Below are 5,243 nucleotides of genomic sequence, written 5' to 3'. Positions count from 1 at the left end.
ATACTCTCTCCCTCCATCCTTCCCTCAACCTGATTCCCCTTGTTCCCATTTCTACCTGTGCTCCCAACTCCACCCAGTGGTTAACACAGCAAAAATGTTTCTAGCTTTGGATTTTACTTCTTAGACTCTACAGAAGGTCCAATAGATGAATGCACACATGGTAGCAGAGATATTCACCACAGCTCAGAGCTGGAGCCATCCAGGCACTTCACTTGTTGTTGAACGGACAAAATTCATAGAATGAAATGCTGCTCCACAATCAAAAGGTAAACCATTTTCAGATGTATGCAGCAGATGTGTAAATCATTATGCTAAAGTGCAAGTAGTCAGACTCACAAGAGCACGTATTTCCTGATTTCGTAAAAATCTCATTTCTACAATAGGCTATAGAGACACGGCAGTGGTTTCCTGGGATGAGTATCAAAATGGGGATTGGAATATTATGAGGCAAAAGAAACATGTTATAATTGTATGAATTTTTTAAATCTCAACACAATGGGTACTGAAAATAGATACAGAGCACAGGAATGTTACCTCATTAAAATTTTGGATAAATGAACCAGTGACATGACTTAGCAGATGAAGGTACTTGTAGGCAAGCCTGATGGCTTGAGCTTAACCTCCAGGACACACACAATTGGAGAAAGAGCTGACTCCTACAATCTCCACCCCAAACAAACAAATGTGATAAACGTAATAAAAAAAAATCTTGGTTAGCTATGAATTATGTGACATAGACTGTCACAGACAATCACCTTCAGAGGACAACTGTCATTCTCTAGATCAAAGTTTCTTACTTTATATTACTCCTGGTAACTGTCTTGTTATAATTATACACAAAGAAATCACAAGTTTCTAAATCAATATCTAGAATATGTATTTTATTATATTTAAATTTTTATTTATTGATTTATGATTATGATTATCATTATTTGTGTGTGCGTGCGTGCTTGTGCATGTCAGAGTATGTATGTAGAGGTCAGAGGATAACTTTGGGGGTCATTTTTCTCCTTCCACTGTGGGATCAGGGGATTGAACTCAGGTTGGCAGGCCTCTTCAGTAAGTACTTTCATTTTTACCTGCTAAGCCATCTCACTTGCCTGGGGTTTTATTTTTGGAAGTTCCACTAACTCCAAAGTTCTGCCTCTTCTACTTTCTTGGTCAGGGGGCTGAAGATTACGTCCTAATATGTCTGTCATCATGATGGTGATCTTGAGCTTAATAAGGCTACACTGTCAGAGAAAGCAGCCTAGGGGACAAGCATCCATTGTGCTTGCTTTGATGACTTTCCATTGGGCTCCATTGATTCATCCTTGCAGGGCAGGATAAAAAGACCCATAGACCAGAATAGATGTGCTATGGAGTTTGTGATTGAAATAGGAATGAAAGTTTTGCCATCTTTGAGGCAGGACGTGTTCATCCTTTGCCTGGACACCCTTCTTTAGGAACAGCATCCCAGAAGCCAGACTCAAGGCTTCCTTATGGAAGGGTGAGGCTGAGAATGGGGCTTTCAGAATCACTACCAAAAGACCTCATCAGGCTTTGTCATAAACAAACAAACAAACAAACAAACAAACAAAAAACAAAAATAAAAAACAAAAAACATCTCACCAAACTCAAAATAAACTAAATTGCTGGCTAAGCAGACTACATGGTCCTGGACCAGGGTTTAAACATGCAATGATATGTCTAGAAAAAATACCGGCTCCTTCTTCAGTCTCATCACCAAGGAGACCTAAGGTAGGCAGGTTCTTACTTCCGAGTGATACACATTCTTTCACTGGTGAAATGAGCCAATCAAGCCAAAGCAGTTTTATTGGGTGCAACTCTCAGTAGGTTCACCAGTCCCAAGAAACAGGACCCCTGATGCCATGAAGGAGGAGACAGGAAAAGTAGGGGGTGGCAGAGAAAGTGCATGCACAGAGTGAGGGGAAAGAGAACGCAGTGAGAGGGAGGAAGAGGCAGAGGGGCAAAAGAGGGAGAGGGGAGAGAGAGAGAGAGAGAAAGAGAGAGAGAGAGAACACAGAAAGAGAGAGAGAGAGAGAGAGAGAGAGAGAGAGAGAGAGAGAGAGAGAGAGAGAAAGAAGAAAAGCAGAGAGCATGGGAGCCAAAACCAAAATGTCTGGGTAATATAGGGAAGCCCAGCCCCTGCGCTGGAAGTTCAGGGTAGAGGGGGTGTTATTCCAGGCACACCTTGAAACAGGTAGGAACTGAGGGATGTTGGGAGAACCTGGAGGCCAGGTCTGCTTTCTTCAATAAGGCACCTCAGCTGCTTGTCCCGGGTCTGAAGCCCAACACTGAGAACATCACTGGGGAAGTTTGCCGAAAGCCGTTTTCTGTTTCAGCTGGTTCCGGGTGGTGCTCCTGGGCCACATTTTGACTAACAGAGAATTAGATGGTTTTCTACTTCTTGGAAGAACAGAATACAGTTTCCTTGGAGAATGACCCTACAAGAAATCATTTCCCCTTTCACTGACATCCTTTTAATTTCACGCAGAATCAGAGTTGTCTGTGGGACTCGAGGATCTGCAGGATAATTTGATGGTTGCTTTTGAGCACACTACAAAGGAACAGTGGGTTACACCGGGCATCTTGGACACTTCAGAGACTTGTGCTGAATCAGCAAGTGGGTAACCCTGAGGGGGACTGGAATCTAGAAATCTGCCCTGTCTATGATTGTCAAACTTCGTACAGTTTCTATTACTTATAAAATATTTTTGTGATTGTGAATGTTTGTGGGGCACAGTACGAAGCCCTGATGCAGATACACATTGGGTAGCAACCAATGGCATTTACATATCCACCGGCTGAAATATGCAATGTTTCCTTGTAATGAGAACATCCAAAATCCTTTCTTCTGGGTATTTTGAAACATAATATTTTGAAACATTTCTCTTTTTGTTTTCCTATAGTCAGTGCACCAAGTATAAAATACAAGAGTTTATTTTTCATTTCTAGCCCTTCAGCCTGTCCCTTACCCTCTTTCTTCCTGTCCTCACCTGCCTCAAGTTATCACCATTCTCCTCTGACGACTTTTTTAGACTCCACAAGAGCATGTGATCATGGGATGTTAGTCTGTCTGTGCCTGGCTTATTGCACCTCACTCCTGATGCTCATCTATAATGGAGCAAGTAATAGAATGTCATTCTCTCAGCAGCTGAACAGTGTTCTGTTGTATTTATCTGTCTCCTTTTCTTTGTCCATTCATAGGTAGTTGGCTGCATATTATCACCATCATGGACGGTTCTGCAGAAAACGTGGGCCAGAGGATGTCTTTCTGAAATACTGATTTCATTTCCTTTAGATTTATACCCAGTAATAGGATTTGTGGGTCATATAGCAGCTCTGCTTTCAGTGTTTTAGTTTAATGTTATTTATGCTATCATTGTTTAAGAAGAAAAAGTTACTTATCTCCAAACCAGTAGCTAACGTATTCAAAAGACAAGCTACTGTAATTTAATGTTCTGCAGTGTCTTGTCAGACTTTTTCTGAGCAGTAATGCTGCATCAACTTAATTAATCCCATTTAACCCTCCCAATGGCCCAGGGAGGCAGGCTCAGGGTCACAGTTACTTTATAGGCGAGGGCACTGGTGCTTAGAGAATAATGTTCTTGGATCACACTGTTTGCATGCTTGACCTCTCCCCTAATGCCTTTTGACTCTCTCACAGGTCACAGATTTCTCAGCCACAGCTGCACATTGAAGTTGTCTTCTTAGGTAAGGTCACTGCAGCAAAACTGCAAAAGACTTAGCGGCCTAAACAATGGGAAAGGCTAAGGAAGCCAAATTGCTCAGCAGTCCAGTCCCTGATGTCTCTTTCGCACGTTTGTAGATGGTCAGGTTGTTGATGTTTCCCCACAAGAGAAGGTTTCTCTCTTGTGGCTAATAAAGCCATTCATGAGGACTTTCCCTTTCTGACTTATTCAGCTCCTGAAGCTCCTGCTTCCAGATATCATATGGTGGGGACGGCGGTGTGGCATTAAATCTTAAACATATGAATTTGGAAGAACTGCAGTGAGTCCATAGGAATCACCTAGGGGCCTTCACTAATGCTGGCACCTGAGTCTAAACAATACTAAATAAATCATTTGAAGAAAGCAGGCATCTATTTTCCTACCTGCAGGGATTGCCACGTACTTGGATGGAGTTGCAGAGAGCACTCTAGAGAGACACACTTTGGCATGGATTAGGATGAGTCTTCTTGTAAAAGGAAGCTTGCTTTGGTTGCCACTAACAAAACAAAGGCTAAAGGGTTGATAGGGGAATCAATGATGAATGACGATAGTGACTAATTGAAATAGCCATGCCACCTATCAGACCCTTTATTTTCATTGGGGGCTGACAAATGACAATTCAGTATCGAGATCCATCGCCTCTTCAGTTATGGCTCCATCTGTAAAGTCTACCAAGAATCCATCTCCGACTATGGTTGGCTGATCCTTCCTAGGACTGAAGCTCAGAGAGAAGAGGGGCAAATCTTTGGTATTATAAGCAAGGAAGAGATTTTGACTGTTAACATATTTTTACTTTACTTTCACTTGGACTTTTAAAAAAAATCTCCACTCCAGCATAAATGTTTGTCATGTTTTAATTTCATAGTGCTTACGCGGTTCTAATATGTTTTCTCTTATTTCTCTTACCTACAACCCTGTACTTTCCCTCTCATGCCTACTCTATTTACTCCTATTCATTCTCTCCAAACCTTCCTCAGTATTTCACTCTCCCCACCCTCTCCCCATGTCTCTCTGAGCATAGGAAAGAGGGTGACCATTGCTCTCTACTACCACAAAATACATAGTTGAGTTTCTCACAGCTGGGGAAATCACAGGGTTAGCACATCTGGAAAGTAACGGATAAGCCTCACCTAGGGAAAGTCACTTTCCTGATCATGATATCTCTCCTGCCAGGTAATATCACTTATCTTCTTGAAGTATCACTTTCAACGGCTTTAAATGATTTTTAAGCCTCTGCTCACTCCAGCACCTACTGCTCACTGTCCCCCTTTCTGCTGCTTCTCTTAAGCTGATTCTTGCACTTACTCCACGTAGTTCTCTTCTGTGGACAGTATCCAGAAATCTGTCCTAACGCATGCTTGGTGTGAGGCTGCTACACCACGAAGATAAAGAACAAATCCAGCTCATTCAGAGCATTCCTTCTCTGCCCACTCTCCTGCAAAAAGTCTCCACAGTCGCGAGTTTGTTTTGTTTGGTCACAACTCCTGACAGGCTTACCGCAATCCATCA

The 5,243-nt window shown here is 42.3% G+C and overlaps 1 non-coding gene across 1 annotated transcript; it reads right to left on the bottom strand.

Moving 5' to 3' along the window:
- Window positions 1–4,755: 4,755 nt before the first annotated feature.
- Window positions 4,756–4,914, bottom strand: LOC129687304 (U1 spliceosomal RNA). Its single transcript, XR_008721778.1, has one exon. It is a non-coding gene; the product is annotated as a U1 spliceosomal RNA (small nuclear RNA).
- Between the last annotated feature and the right edge of the window lie 329 nt (window positions 4,915–5,243).

Source organism: Psammomys obesus, unplaced genomic scaffold, assembly GCF_907164565.1.
Source record: "Psammomys obesus unplaced genomic scaffold, mPsaObe1.curated_primary_1811, whole genome shotgun sequence".
In the NCBI taxonomy this organism is placed as follows: Eukaryota; Metazoa; Chordata; class Mammalia; order Rodentia; family Muridae; genus Psammomys; species Psammomys obesus.
The sequence above is the reverse complement of the archived record's forward strand: the minus strand, read 5'-3'. Positions and strand labels throughout refer to the sequence as shown.